Source organism: Buteo buteo, chromosome 10 (genome assembly GCF_964188355.1).
Source record: "Buteo buteo chromosome 10, bButBut1.hap1.1, whole genome shotgun sequence".
NCBI classification, from domain to species: Eukaryota; Metazoa; Chordata; class Aves; order Accipitriformes; family Accipitridae; genus Buteo; species Buteo buteo.
The window spans coordinates 24,533,578-24,550,150 of record NC_134180.1 but is presented as its reverse complement, the minus strand read 5'-3'; the positions used below and the strand labels follow the sequence as shown (position 1 = coordinate 24,550,150).

The window sequence follows — 16,573 nt, the reverse complement described above, 5'->3', positions numbered from 1 at the left end:
GGGACACTCTGTCCTGGAAAGCAGTTACTCTAAAAAGGACAGTGAGGTCATTGGAAAAGCTCTCCTTTCTGCCAGAGAGCTGCAGGATCCTGCCCTTTCCCCTCCGCTCATCTCCCACTCTTTTGCCTTAAATACAAACAGAGGCCAAACCACACTTTCAGACTGCAATCCCTGTTTGTCCTCTGATGGATCCGGATCCAGATCTGGCACTGGCAGCTGAACATGGCTGAAAGGGAGGTCCTGGTCTTCCTGCCTGCTTCCTCGAGTCTTGCCAAGTCCTTCTTCCTCTGTCAGCGGTGCAAGATCCTGCCTCTCTCCAGCAAGGTTGCAGGTCTGCTCTTCAATTCACACTTCTTACCTGGGCCATTCCCAAAACCAGCAGGCTGGTTCCCTGCCATAAGTTGCCACTTTTCCTGTCTTGGCTGGAAGCAATTAAAATGCTTGCCTCAGCTCCCATCATCTTATCTTGTTTTTTCACAACATCCTTTTCTCTAATCTTGACAAAGGCAGCACTAGTTACCGCTACCCATCCATGGCACCCACCCCTACCCTAATAGCTCATGCTGGCCAGGCTGCCTCTCTGTATGCATCCCTCCCTACTAATTCCCTTGATTTCACAGACAGCATAACTTGCTTGTCATCAGGCCTCTTCCACCCATCACTTGGTATCAGCCTGCGACTGTCTCTTGGCAATTGCTGTCATTGCAGGATGTTTACATTTTCTATCAAGCCCTTCATGCCTTCTCCTTCTATTCCTATGCTTTCTCTCCCTTCAGTTGGCAGCGATGCCTCATAAATATCCATAAGCCTGGCTTCTAGCTGTTATTCAGCACTACGTGTTTGTCTCCATGGCTTCTACATTTGGAGGACTATTGGCAGTTCAGGGGTCCTCTCTGCATCTTGGGCAGTCCCAGCTCCATCACAGACAGTCCACCTCTCTTCTGGATTTTGCTGTCCCATTCGGTTCTTGTAGAAGCTCAAATACATAAAAAAGGTGAGAGAGTATCCGCTCTAAAGCCAAGAGTCTAGACTAGACTGCTATTGGCTAATAGCATCAGAAAACGCTCATTGTACTGCTAAGTAAATGCAGCAGTGTATGGCCTTAGCAGCAGTGTTACTTGGGTGTAGTCCCCTTCCAGCTGTATTTGTATCAGCTTGCCTCTGTCTAGAAGGCAGATGAGGAGTTGGCGTTAGTGGTTTCTTTCCATAAACCATTATGCAGAGGATAATCTCTGATTGATGAGGTCGTGCCCCGCTACCTTACAAAGAAACACATGTGTCTCTCCTAGATTTAAACCTAAGGCCATACTTGGCAATCAGTCAGCAGTTCCTCATTGATTATGACTGGCAGGAATTTTTATTATGCTTATTTTTCATTTTATTTCCTTCATTTATCTAAATCTACCAAATATTTCTGTTTAATCTTTCAATCTATAAAAGGTACAGATTTCATCTTATACGATGCTTTAGTATGTATGATAAGAAGACAGTTTTCCCTTTACCTTGCACTTTCCATTCATATTGTAATTTCTTGTTCAAGCTTAAGCAGTCCACATTTCATTAAAAAAACCCGCACTATTCATATTTCTTTTATCCCTATAAGATGGTAAAAGCAATGTTGCTTTGATGAAATTTGGCAGGTAAGAGGATCTAGTTGAATCATCTCAAACCCCTGGAGTTTTGGGCCTCCAGCTATTATGGTAGTGCAGCTATGAGTATTCAAAAATTGGTCCTTTGTTTGCACTGAATTTCCAAGCCATCTGTAGCACACAAAAGCCACAGCTCTCTTTATAGTTCAGAATGAATATTTAAAAGTTCAGTTTTAGATTTTATTTGTAGCACTTCAGATCTCTCTATCCCATCTGTCTTGTGTCTCAGAGCAGTTGCATTAAACTGTACTTGGCAAAGTCAGAACTTGGTCTTAGAATTGAAGGTAAATCCTGGTTCCTTTTCATTTGGTACTGCAGAGGAGGCACACGCATGATCAGGATGTGCACAGAGGACTGATAACATATGGTTTTATTTATTTACATGCTGTAAATTATTATTAGAATATTAACAAGCAGCTGCAAATATCAGGTCATCGAGCCTGAACCTTGCTGTATGCTCTTGTAGTGTGGCAGAAAAAAGCAGACATCTGCACGACTGCTGCTGGCTCTGGATGGGTGTAACATGACAGAGGAGTGTGGCACCCTGGAGTGGCTGTCAGCACCCATCCCAACCTGGGCTTCCCCAAGTTGGGAAGCCATCCTTGGACCCATGTGCTGAGCCTCCGCTTTCACAGCGTGGCTGGGAAGTGACAGGTGCCCTCAGGGAAAGGGAAGGTGTGAGGACATGTCGTGGTGAGAGGGGACTCGTGCCGGCTGCTGTGGAGGAGGCCATAGGGAAAGGGGGTAGAACTGCTCACTTCAGACAGTGTTGGTGTATGCCTGTTTCATGGAAAATTTAGCAAGAAACAACAGAACTTCTTTAAATTATAGGAAAATAACTCTTTGTGGTAGTTCACCCTGTTAGAGTATCATCATCTGCTTGAATCACATTCAGTATTTTGTACCTAAATCTTAGCTGCATATGTCAACAACGTGCAATGTTTTTTCTCTTCTGTGTTCTCTTCAGATACCTGAAGTCACCTATTCTGAGTCAGTGGTATGAAAAGAGAAGCACCATATCTTTCACAAAAAGTGAGAACCACCTACCTCTCGTTAAGACATTCTTCAGTTCTGGTAAATCATTCATCCTTCATTTTCATTCTATGCCCTGTCCTGAGCTGCAGTGGGGTGTTTGTTAGACTCTTGAGGTGTAAATGAATCACTGCCCTTAATGGAGCTCTTTAATAATTTTTTTAATATAGAAATATATAAATACATAGGTTTATATATATATGTGTGTGTGTGTATATATGTGTGTCTTGCCATTACTTTTTGGAAAAAAATGAGCAAAATAGGTACGCTAATACGTTCCACTACGAAAAACTTCTCTACCTCAACAAGATCTTAAATATAACAAACATGTTCCAATTCACCACGTAGAATCTGTCCTAAAGGCTGTGTTGTCTTCATATGAAATGAAATTAAATGAATGAAGTCTATGGTATCTTGAACTGAGGTCCTGGGATTAACTGAAAAACTGGAGTTTATAAAACCAGCAGTTTATGTTCTTAAGAGTAAATTATATATCATCATCTCATCAGTTAAACTTAGAAGGGTAAGAATTATTCAGGTTATTGTACTGTTACAGTTTAATATAATGAAAAATAGTTATTTTAGAATACAGGCAATTCTGCAGTAGTTAATAGTAATTTAAAGTAGATTCTTATAGTTATTTAGATAAATCTTTAAAGGCAGCTGTGTACAAGTCTAGTAGGTGTGTGTCTTCATCGTTTCTCACCCAGGTCTTCCATGAGGCCAGATTCTTGCTTTTCCAGAGATGAGGATTTTATATAATATTTTAACTAACATTTGCACTAATCTCTGCAGGTTTATGTCACTTTAAAGAACAAATGGAGTAATGAAAAAAGTAATATGTTTTAGCTAAATTGAATAAACTGTGGGGAATTAACTGTTGCTTCTGGTAACGCTGTCTCTGACACAGAGCTGTGAACCTCACTGGGAGTCATAGCAGAGCACTTCAAGGCTGCATTCCCATGAAGAGAAGGGCTGTTTTTACAGTGGTGGGTTGTCTCTTTTCCTAATGAAAAGCAGCCTAACTTTCTGGCTTTGCATTTCCTTACATGTTCCTGTATGAGTTTTTTTCTTAGGCTTTATAATAATGAGCTTCTCTTTACCACAGGCCTCTGTCACCTACTGCTAGTGCTCCCCAGAGATTCAATGGTCACAAAAGTGAATGGTGTTTCTGGGTGCATATGGCATCTGACACTTGAGTCCATGCACTGCCCATGCAACCATTCCCACCACTTCAAATGAGCAGCCTAAAATAAGTAAGTATGACAATTTGACTCCAAATGTTGTTCTGATTATTTATTATTTGGGGAACTTTTATCTGTTATCGCTTAATGAGAGATTGAAAAACATAGATAAGTAAAATCGTATAATGTGCCTAAAGCACTTCTTGCTGAGACCAGCTCAGCTCACCCAGCTGCAGCAGTGTCAAGTGGATGAGAAGAGCAGATGCCACACACTTACGTACTATTTGGGGCTGGGAAAGGGACTCTGCTAGAGGTGAGGAAGGAAACATTTGGTAAAGGCATTTATTGATGGTAAATTGTTTCTTGTCTAAAGGTGACTATTCTACAAAAGCTCCACCTCACTGTACTTTTGTATGGAAATGGGGAGTAAGCTTTGATCTTCAGATTGCAAAATCTAAGCTAGAAAGACTTTAGAGGAAAGGTGAAAAAAGAATAATTCAACTGTTAGTTTCCCTTCTTTTGGGAAATGAGTGGGTCTAAAGAAAGAATTTATGGAGGATGGGAATGTAAGCTCTTCCAGCTGATGGCCTGAGTAAGTTTGTTAAAGACAAAATTTGTGGAGTGTAGTTTGCTAACACATGGCTAGCCACGTTTAACTAAACATCAGGTTTTTGCAAAATTCTTCAAGTCCCGGAAATAGTCAAATGAAAGAAGAATATTGCTAGTTTCCCGGTAATAAAATCTCTAAGTGGAAAACATGATGGAGCCTCAGACCAAGTCTAATGAAGGAAACACGCTCAAACCCAAAGACAACAACAAAAAAGTCTTTCTCTGGGGAGCTCTATACCCTTTAGGCTCCAGCTGTCCTACCTTGCCCTGTTGGAGAGGCCTGAGCTCCCTGGTGAGCAGCCAGTGCTCTGGCAGCATCTGGCAGCCTTTGGTCTGACTAATAATACTTAGAAGTCTCTAGGGCTGCCTGTAGTCTCAGGAAATATATATATATTTTCATTTATTCTTTTATAAAACCTTTGTTCCTTCTACAGAGATGCATGGCTGGTCCACTGTAAATCTTTGTTCTAGATGGTATTTTAATCCTTTTGCTTTGTGTGTATAAAAAGCTGCGTATTTCTTATACTTTGCCCATCTTTATCTTCAGCAGAGAAGCTCCTTCTACAGCAGTAGTCAGCAGGTGGGATGCTGCTTCTGCCTGGCTGCAGCCTGCCCGTTTGTGCAGCAGTCCATGCCTGTTCACCTTCTACTGCTCCATAGTGCATTTAAATATCAAGATGGGTTTGGCTGCAGTACAGGATTTCCAAAACCAGGAACCTGGAGTTAGGTACCAAAGTGCATACAAAAATACTGAATGCATCTAAGTTTTGACTGGTCTCAAAAAAGCTTCCTCACAGTCTGAATTTCATGGGATGGTTATTTTTCAGGCATCTCGAGCATTGATTTAGGAACCTAGTTTTTTGAAATCCAGTCTTTCGGATCTGGCCCTGCAGTCCTATACATACACGGTGGGACTCCAAGCTGCAGAGTCCTTAAGCAGAAAGATGTTGGAATAGGGCTCTTCTCATCCAGGTGTGTGTATGCTCCCCTCTTCTGCCTTGCATACCAGCAACATGCAGACAATAGCAGTGTTTTGCATCGAGTTCATGCTGGCTGATGGCATAATCCAGCTGCTTCAGTGTAAATCAAAAAAGATTTTGAAAATGTGCAGGTACCAAGTGCTGACAGAAAAAGCATTTAAAAATACAGCGACTATAAGATCCTAAAAGAACATCCAACCTGAATTTTTCAGTTAATTCCACCCGTTTTGTCCTCTCCTCCAAAAAGTAAGACCTGTGGCTGGGAGTTGGACAAGATTTGGCTGCTGCATGGCTGGGGTAAGAAAACAAGGATGTTTCTCTGAGGGTTTTCTGAAATCATCAGCTGGTGTAATTATTCTTTTAACATGAAGTAGTGTAACCCAGGGACCACTTTCTTTAGGATAGCTAATTCTGAAATATTCTGCATATTTTTAATTGTCAAATAAGTTGCATTTAATATCAAGCAGTATGACCAGTTAGGGCAGGAGGATGAAGGTGGCTATCTGTTAAAACCCAAATCCAATGAGGTAACTGTTTTCCTGCCCAGTCTTCAGCACCGTGGTGCTTTGAGGAGGAGGGCTATGGAGAGTGAGGCAGAACATATTTTGGCCATTTCAGCAGCCTGGGCTTTCTCCTGCAAAGGAGGGGGCTTCCCTGCCCCCAGCTTGATTAACCTGCTCCTGTGGAAGAGGATGTGCAGGAGTGCTGGTCCAGCTGGGCCATGGTTACACAGTAGGGTTGAGCTCAAATGCTGGTTTTCAGTGTTTTGTCAGGCTGGCACACGCTCACCCCAAGTCTGTAATTGCACTTCCAAGCCTGGTGTGGTCTGTGCCAAGAGCTGAAAGTGAAAAAGCTAAAATAGAGAGAGCAAGGGGAAGGATGAAACCCCTCACTCCAGATTATTGGTGTATTTATTTTTTTAACCATTTGTGAATGGGCAGGGCAGGTCAGAAACATTCTTCTGTGCAGAGCTGCGCACAGCTTGAGCAACAGCCCGAGTCCCACCTCAGCTTGGTGCTGCCAGCCTGCCTGTTATCCTTGTCCTGTGTTAGAAAGTTTTAAAGGTCATCTCAAAATGAAGAGAACGAGAAGTATAGTGACAAAGAGGTACACTTGAGGTCACAGCATTAAGGTGCAAAGTAACTAGAGGATTTTTTAAATTTTTATTTTTTACTAAATTTTCCCTTTTATAGCATGACTACCATTTGGTGCCCTGTAGCTGCAGTTTAAATGAATATTCATGTAAATTTTAAAAAAGAATAAATGGTAGACAATGGGGGATTGGTTGGTTGTGATTATGATCAACACTGAAAACAAGAACATGCACCTCAAACCACATATGTGATTTTCATAGGCCAGTTTATGAAATTGCAGAGAAGGAGGATATTCAAATATTTACTCATTTTTGTTAACCCAAAGAGATTTTAGACCACATATTCGCTGAAATTCCAGAATTCCATCAAGCTGCATGTATGCACTTTTTAGTCCTTAAACTAGTAAGATGTCATTAAAACATTAATTGACACAGCCACCGTCTACTTTAGCTAGACCTTCAACATTACTGATTCAGGTCTTCCTGCATTTGCATGCAGCACCTCAGCTACGTGGCTTTAATGCTGTTCTCTGTTTTGTTCTGCTGTCAGGTATTCAGCTCTAGTGTCTTCTTCACTGAAGAATTTCTATATTACAGCTCTGAATACAATCTGTTTTGTATGCTCATGAACTAGCTCTAGGACTTGAAAAAAACCTATTTTATATTCTACACTGGTTAATTTTTCATTTTTCTGGCACCTTGGTGAAAAGTAGTCAACACAGTTAACAATATACATTGTGCAACAATAAATATTTTATTGGATATATAATCTGCACAATTTACAAGTTTGATTTTTCTCTGGGAGTCTGAATAAATCTATAATTTTGAATATTTGGTGAAAACACATTTTTTATAGTATATTACTCTATAATCATTATGAAATGTATGATCGGCTTTTTAATGGGAGCTATAGACATTACCTTCATTTTTTTCCTAACATTGCTAAACTCTAATAAAGCTATTTTATGGGGAGGGTAGTCTGGAGCAAGAAATATGGAGGTTTCATCCTGGGAACAGTATATAATTCATATGCTAGTAAATTATAGTGTATTCCTTGCACAAGATAACTTTAAGGAGGTTTTTAAAAATGTGTGTGTCTAAATACTTGTACATCAAATTCATATATAAACTAGATATGTATTTGTTTAGTTTTGTTGTGTTTTCTGGTTTATTCCATTGGAATTAATAGATTTCTTTATTTATGTCTAGCTTGTGGTTCCTATCCTTGTCTTAAGCCCATTGTAATAAAGGAAAAAATTCTGTTCTTTTCTACTCCAGCATTTCCACTCTACATCTACAGTTTTATGTTTCTGTTCATGGTTTCATATACAGGAATGCAGGGCTGGAGATCATTTGCTTTCTTTATATATTAATAAATTAGGCTTTTACTGTTGCCCGTACCTAGGAACTGTACTTGATCCAGGAGACAAAAAGATAAATTACTCCGTACGCAGGACTATTGAACTCCTATCACTATATTGTGATATATTAATTCTCCTTTAATATATTTATCCTCACTCTGTGCCTGTGAGATAGGGAGGCTAAGTCATACTTATCTCAAAGATGGGGGGATTAAGCCACAAAAAAACCCTAAGCAACTTGACTAAGGCTGCACAGGATGTTTGTAGCAGAATAGTGAATGATCATAGCTTTGAGTAGTGATGTTAAGTATGGGATCACTCACCCTCTGTTCCAAGGCTTCAGCTCTTGCCTCAGAAGCTATGCTTTCACTTTGCTTAAATAAGACTCCATTTGAAATAAACCAACAGTTGTAAATGCAAGTATTGTAGCCTGCAAGCCAACCAAGGGATTTCAAATACTACATTACTGGGTATGCAATTCCCCATCATTTTCCCCTGGTACTTTTGATTTTTTGGAACTATTGACCAAGTCTCTCGATGGAGCACAGCAACATTAGTGCCTATTTGAATATAAACAAGATTATGAAAAGAAGATGTTGCAGCTGATGATTGTGGATGTGTTTCAAGCACGTAGAGAGAAAAATATTTTCATGTCATCCAAAGGATGAGCAAAAAAAAGAAGAAAATGAACAATGCATATCAGAGAAAAGTTACCCAGCATAGCTGGCTGCATTTAGGTTGGTGAATACATTCCAGAGAGGGGAAATGGAAGCTCAGGTGCTCAAACAGTTTGAAATTAGACTGGTGAATGTGTTCAGAAAACAATTTGTGATTAAACCAGGTCTGTTCTGATTCTAAAGTTTGTTTCTGTGAAAGAAACTCATATTTGGTAATGTATTTGTTCCAAAACTGGTAACCTAAATGTTGATGCATGTTTGCAAAATTATGCTGTAGGTGCACGGATTAGCTCAAGGTTTAGAATTCCCTCGGGTAACAGGAACTATCAGTTGTTTCTCCCAGATGAAGATGAATGTGTTTACTGTTGACAAAATAGTCTTCTTTATTCTTGTAATGGAGAACTTTAATACTGCTTCTTTTAAATGTCATCCGCCTTCCCAATATCTTTCTTTTCCACCTTATCGCTCTCAAAAACTCAAGATGAACACAAAGAGTTCTTGAAGTTTCATTAACCTCCTCTTGCCTCTTTGTGTGAGCTTAGTGACTAGAAGATCTTTACAACCACTTTAAAAGTGATTATTGTTCTGACAGTATCCTCTGTGAGGGTTGTTGTCCTGCCATTGAACTGAATGGGCTGTGCACAGGACATTATCTTGTGTTTTAGCTAGGAACAGTAAACCACAGATAAAGGAATTCAATCATCTCGCTATGCTAAGTAGTACAATTTCTTTGATTTTAGACCTATGGATCATTGTGTAAAACTCCTTCTGCAATTTCTTCTTCCTTTACTATCACTTTTTTCATCTCCCATCGTCCTTTCCCGGTTCTTCCTTTCCCTTGTTTAAAGATATGGCTGTCACTGAGCTGCCCCTCGCTTATCATCAGCAAACCCACCTTTCAGAAAGATCTACCTTTTTTCCATGTCTGAAGTCAGTAAGAGTTAGCCTTGTCATCCTTTATGAGAGCCTCATCATTGACTATAACCCCATGGTTGACTGCTGTGTTATGCAGAACGAGGCAGGCTGCAAGGATGTCAGATGCAGTATTGAGTCTGTGCTTTGACAATTGGAAAAGACACTGAGAATGAGATTTCACAATCCCAGAAGACCTTCGAGTGATCAATGAATTCTGAGTAAGTGAACTAGTAAGTGAACTTCTGCTGGTATAAGGGCAAAATCAAATTAGATCCATCAGCTGTTTCTGTCCTGGATAGCCACTGTCGCCTTGAAATTATACAATAAAAAAGTAACTAAATCTGATGTATAAGACAGGGGATCAATGATGTGTTAGAATAAATGCAATGTAGCAGTAAATCAACCACCTAAAATACAAACCATATTCTAAAAATCTTGCCAATAAAGAGACATTTTCTATTTACAAAATTCATGAAAATTAGGACTCAGCAGACTGTTTGGGGAATAAATCTTGTTCAAAGTTCGCTTAGTAAACTAGTAATGTTACAAGTCTGAGCTTTGATACACTAATACGATACAGGCTCATCACATTACAAGGCGGCATTCTGATGTGAAAATGCTTGTCTCATTATTAATAATTGACAGAGCACATGATGTTATTCACTACAGGAGCCTATTAACTGAGCATTGGTAGCAGGATACAGTTGCAACAAATAGCCTGTCTTTAAACATAAAGAAAAAGGCATTGACTAACCTGTGTAGTTTCCTTTCAGATCTTGGGACAGCATCCACCTGCCACGATGGGAGTAGATTGCTGTGCTCAGTCTGGAGAACACCTTCTCAAAGTCTGTACCAGACCTTGGGGCTTCTCCACTGTCCCAAATTTTGCATTTAAGGGGGGAATTACTGCAGTTAGGACTGAAGTGGAGCCACTGAATATAACTAGCATGTATTAACTTGTGTTAAGGTATTGCAGAGAATGCCCACCAAGGACCAAAGCTACTTGTGCTGATGTTCACCGAGGTAGCACTTTCTTCCCCCTCCACCTGATGTGCTGATGATGAGGGTCATGAAAGAGGCAGCTGAGTAGGGTCTGGTGATACCTATGGTTTGAGAGAGTTGAAGTCATAATTCATCACTCAGATCTGAATTATCAGCTTCACCCACGTCTTAAGTTATTACGTAGAGAGGTAAGAACGAGAATTTTTTTTTTTTTCCCCCTAAGAGAAAGAAAAGATATTCACAACTTATAGGTCTAAGGTCCTTAATTGGTTCACAATCAATCTGCAATTGTTCTTGGTTCTTCAGGGACAAGAAAGCCTAAAATATCCTGGTTTATCATTAAAATTATCAGATTTATAGAACCAGTATTTTGTAATCAGTATAGCCTGTTCTCCCACGTGGCAGACAATATTGATCTCGTGTCTGCAAAAGGGGGGTTAGATGGTACCGAACTGCTGAATAGTAGCAAGGGTACCAATATCAGTGAAATGGAGCATTCTGTGCTAGGAGGGATCTTGGGAAGGGTTATGATCTTTTCAGTTCGGTGGGGAGGGAGGGTGAGGTGGGGTGGTGGTGGTGGTGGAAATGTTGTTTTCCTCTTTCAGGTTCATCTTGTTTATAAACTATTAACTTTATGTCAGTTAACTGGCAAGATGAAATTTTTTCCTAATAATAAAGCGGCAAGAGACTTGTAGACATACTGAGTTACAGCATCTATGGCACCTCATTATGATGTAGCAAATGGTCCCTAGATACTAGAGTATATTCAGACCAAACCTATTATTCTTCACTTCTGTTCTTAATTAGCAACTAAAAGATAAATAATTTTGCTGTCATTGCAACATAATAACAATCAGGTCAAGGCAATGCCCAGTGAGCCTTGCCCTAAATCCTGTAGCCCTAAATGTTCAAACAAACACCCCCTCCCCTCCTTACTTTGATTTATTAACTTGAGATGAATGATTTGACTGTCAAAATCTGTCAGTGCCATGCAAGGAAAATAAAATTGGTGGCAGTGCCCCGTGTGTGAAGCCACTCATGGTATCTAGCCTTAGACATTAGCACTGAAGCTCCAATCCTAGCCTGCTCCCCACCCCCATTCATTAGCTTTCTAAATCCTCCTGTCTTTGTGGAATCACTGCAGCAAGTTGAAAATGATATATGTAATGAAAACCCCTGTCTGCCTAGTGCAGAGAGGGTGGAGAAAAAAACTGTGCTTAGCAGTCGCTGCTGTGCTGATTCCAGCAACGATTAGCACAGACTTTGTTAGGGAAGCTCACCAAAGGCAGAATATTAAGGCACAAAAGGGAAACTCATTGTTTCTAAAGATTTGTGTCTGCCTGGCTGGTTTTGTTTCCTCTTTGAGTGCTATGACCAAATGCACTTAGAGAATTCAGTGGGAAAGAAATGCAGACATCTTTGAGGCTTTGTTATAGTTTGGGGCTATTTTCAATATTGTGCTATAAATACGTCATTATCTTTTCAGTATGGGTACCTGAAGAGCAAGAAAACATACAGGTTCTGTTTCAAGTGCAGGCAGAGGCAGAGGGAATGGCTCTGTGTCATATTGTGATACGGTTCAACTCAGTAAATGATGGGTGTGGGAAAATAGCAACAGATAAATATTTCTGAGGTTTTGTGAACTATGTACATACAACAATATACTGGTTATTTAAAAAATGTTTCATACTCTTCTGCATGACACACAAAAGATTTGATTTTTCAGAAGCACTGGATTTCACAGCACTAATCTAAGTCAATGACAGTGTGGGTGTTTGGCATCTCTGATGCCAAGCTATAATTGTACTTGATAAGCCAGGGTAAGGAACCTAGATGTTTAAAAATCTTGTGCATAATAGAGGACTCAAGCACATCCTGCCTCGTAATGTGAAACAAAATCTCTCTCATAACTATACAACAGTGGCTATTTTCCTGGTGGGAATGTAAATTTATTATAGTCCAGATGTAGCATAAGGTAAGAGGCCAACAATGCAGCTTTAGGGCTTGAAGCTCTATGGCCATCACTTTGGTTCCCATGGACCTACATACAGGATGTTTTGGGTTGGACACAGAAGGTTTGAGATATTTACAATCACACATACACCACCATGTTCTTCCTTCAGGTGTCTGCACAAAATTTGGTCTGTTTCTGAAGCTCTTTTGTGTCACTGGACTGTAGAGTATGTCTTGGAGCCTGATCTATTCTTGACTGCTGGACTTTATAGTCAGATTGTGTTGTTAAAGATGCTTTTTAATTGACTTGGTATTTGTCCCACATAGAGCATATAATCCAACTGTTGTTTGTATCCTGGTATACCTTGAGGTGCCCACGGAGATAAAAGCTTGTTTAATGCCCAACATGCTGGAAACTTGTATTGTGAAGAAGTCCTTGCCCCGAAGTGTTTTATATTTTCATCTAATGTGATGTGAAAAACAGAAGGAAGGAAAATGGAAAGCATGGGGAAGTGAAATGAGTTGTCCAAGTTCTGGCAGCTGGTTTCTAGCTTGTAATCCAGTCCCTGAGCAATGAATCACACTGCTTACCAAAGGCCAATTTGTGAAGGAATGAGCTCCTACTGGGAAGCAACAGGCTCATACATGCCTATTAACTTCCCTGCCAGATCTTCCCTGTCTTGGCTCTGTGCTGCACTTTACCACTCAACACAATGTCCAAAAATGTTCACAGAATAGCTCAGAGGTAGCAGCAGACTTGGAAAAAAGCCAGAGATGACCCTTCTCTGTGTGTGTGTGTGTGTGTGTGTGTGTTCTGGATGCATGCATACAAACTCCTTGGGATGGCACAATATTAGAAACAGCTACAACTACATTTGATTAATGTCTTTCTCAAAATCTACTTTGAAAAACAGCCTCAGGTATTAAAATGATAGACACGTAGTGCTAATCAAAATGACGCATATTTTTAGGATGCAAGAACTCTGGGCTAACTGTGCTGAGTCTAGAAGTGCTTGCTTTTTCTCATACTCCTAGATATGCTTTTAATTCTGCAATCTTAGCATCGGACTTTCTGAACACATTGGGCTCTCGTTAGGGTTTATGGTCAGATATTACTGAAGAACAGATGGCTTCTCCTTTTGAATTGAGCAAATATGGAGATATTTTTACTTTTAAGTTCTATGTGTTTTAAGTTACTGTGGTGCTTAATAGAGATTCCTTTAAAAAGATTCATTCCTGTCAAAGTAATAAGTGTAAGGATCCACTATCTGTGCTGTTTGCCTTCTTTCCCAATATGATTTCTTCATTGCATATATTAGATACTGAAATTTTTTTTAAGTGAAAACATCAAAAATGTGTTTATGACAAATGCTTTCAAGTCCTGAATCCTATGTTCTGTGGACCGTAGGATGTGCTGCTCTGCTGTCTCTTACCTTTCTCCCCCTGACAATTTTATTTAAAAATAGCCAGAGAGAAACAAATGACAGCCTAACAAAAAGTCCACACTGTGTGCCATGTCCCCTGCTCCAGCCCTGAGCCTCTTGTTCTAGCAACTCCTTTGCTTTCCCCTTTGATTCGCACAAATCTACCTTCAGATTTTTTTCAAACATTGCAGTGCATTAAACACTACAGCAGATGGTGCTTTTTGACGATGCCTTTCTACACGAAGCAACATTTTGTAGTGTATGCTGCATTATCAAAAAATCAAACATGTAATTATGCAAATATGTATGCCTTTATAATAATCAAGTTTTATTGTAAATGGTTGATGCACATCAATTTGATCCTGTAGTGCTGCTTTAAGTGCAGTTTAAGTGGCTTTTCAGTGTACCCAGAGGCAACACAAATGCATCTCTGGAATATTAATAAAATCCTGAATCTTTGAGACACCAACTGGTACAGCATTGCTTATACTGATTGAAATTAAATGCTAATCCTTTCCTTTATTTAAAAAAAAAATCCCCTTTGTTATTTAAAACACTGATATTAGTGCGATATGAAGGGCCATTTTATTTTAAATTGTATTGTAATGTAGTTGTTAAAATAATGCCTAATCATACTATATTCAGATTCCACAATGTAAATTTGATGAGACGAGAATCCAATCATTTTACAGCCATGAATACAGAGATGTATGTTAATACGTCCAGTTTTTCTAATTCTGTAAATTTATTAAGGAATTATCTGTTTTTAGGTTTCAATCCTGAATGCTAGAGCTTCCAAGTAACCGACTCCTAAATGCTGGCTAGAGATGGTTTTGCTTGTGAAATTCAATAAGATAAATACTCATGGAAAAAAAAATCAGCGAGGATTTTGACATCTATAATGAAGTGTAAACTTTATTACTGATCTGATCCTGGCTTTTATACATTGGTTAACTTCATTGGTCTAATGACAGCCATCTCTCTGAATGCACACATACACATTCTGCTGCAGTTCGAGCTAGCAGATGGGCTGTGGATACAGATAAACCAAGACTGTAAATTATGTTTTGCCTGTTTGTTCTTCCTGTTCTGAAAGGCAGGGCACAAAAGGAGGAGATTGCATTGCTCGTGGAGAAAAGGCAGTAGCTATACCATGTCGCCCTTACCAGTTCCAATAGGCTGGATATTTATTTTGTGGGGTCGCTATAAACAGAGGCTCTGATAACCTGAACCCAGATTGAGAAGGTGAAGAAATGTGTGCGCTTCTGTCCTTGTGCTGCCCGGGCTTTCCTAAAAACTAATTTCCTGTAAACTTCATGAAGCTTCATATGTTGGGCTTTCACTTTGTAAAATTTTTGCCTTCATTTTGGATCCCTGTTTTCAATCTACCTTCTTCACCATCTTTCTGCCTTGCTATTTTTGTTTCATGCTGCTATTTCTTGTCTCTCTGCCCTTTGTCCTCTGCCTCCTTGCACTGCTATTTTTTATCTTCCTCTCTGTGTTGTGTGTTACCCCCTCCACTTTTCCTCCTCACAGATTTTGCCTCCTCTGTCAGCCTTCTGCTCCTCAGATTTTTTTTCCAAATGTTTCTCTCAGTTTCCCCATTTGGCTTCTGAGTCCTTCCACACACGTGTATTTCCTCGCTCCAGTTCTGCTTTCCACATTCCCCTTCCAGGTTTTGCTCTGTCTGATTCTGTGTTTATCTTTTTTTATTTTCTCCCTGCTTTTCTCAATTCAGATTAGTTTAAAATATTGCAGAAAAAGCTGCTTTTATGAAATTTCATCCAGATTGCTCTTGGAGCAGCTGCTGTCCTGGCATTTCCAATACTGAGTCAAACCTGAGCTTAGGGGATAGGAGGTCCTTAAAGGATCAAAACTCAGCTTCAGAATACTACCCAAAATATTGGCAAGCAGAACATGAATATAAAACCACAGCCGATAGTATCTGAAACCTCTTCCCACAGTTTTGACTTGATCTAGTATTTTAAGGGTGGTGTTTGGTGGTTGTGGTTTTTTGTTTGTTGTTTTTTTTTTTACACCCTGAAGGAAGGGATTTCTCTCTCCTTATTTAGCTTTCTTGTGACACTGACGCAGGGAAGAGACATCATGCATCTTGACAAGGCACTAGGGCCCCTAAAATTTTCAGAACAATTTTGCTTATTTTCTTAACATATAAAACCATGTAAGTACTAATTTTTGAAAAGCTATCACAAGAAAATTCTGGGTCAATAAACTGCCTTCTCTCACTCAGACAGCACGTTACTTACAGTAATCAGAGATGCTGAAAAACAATGGAGAGATTTTTCTGAACTGAAAAAAAGCTCTCCAGGAACTTCAAATTAAGAGAAGCATTTTCATGACAATTATAAAAATGAAATATATAAAGAAACAAATTTGTAAAAGTAAACTACTATTGCTTTCAGGTGTTGCAACTTCATTCTCGTGTATGCAAACCTGAAAGTAAAATTGGTTAGCAACAAAAATGAAACTTGCTGACTTGCCATTTTTATCAGCTGTGAATGCTGTGAACTTGCTTTATTTTTTACACTGTATTTTGCCTCATTATCTTAAATGACATTTATGGTAAAGTTACTTGTTTTTTAAAAAGTATGCCTTCTAACCAATAGTACCCCTTTAAATATAAATCCTGTATATCTCTAGCACTGAACCAAAGAAGCTGCCTGAGTTAACTTG

The 16,573-nt window shown here is 39.5% G+C and overlaps 1 long non-coding RNA gene across 1 annotated transcript in view; it reads left to right on the top strand.

Moving 5' to 3' along the window:
• Positions 1-2,614: 2,614 nt before the first annotated feature.
• LOC142035469 (uncharacterized) overlaps positions 2,615-16,573 on the top strand; it is a 48,359-nt gene continuing 34,400 nt past the window's right edge. The window contains exons 1-2 of the long non-coding RNA XR_012651896.1: positions 2,615-2,723; positions 3,790-3,937. This is a non-coding gene — a long non-coding RNA (uncharacterized LOC142035469). The remainder of the gene's footprint in view (positions 2,724-3,789; positions 3,938-16,573) is intronic.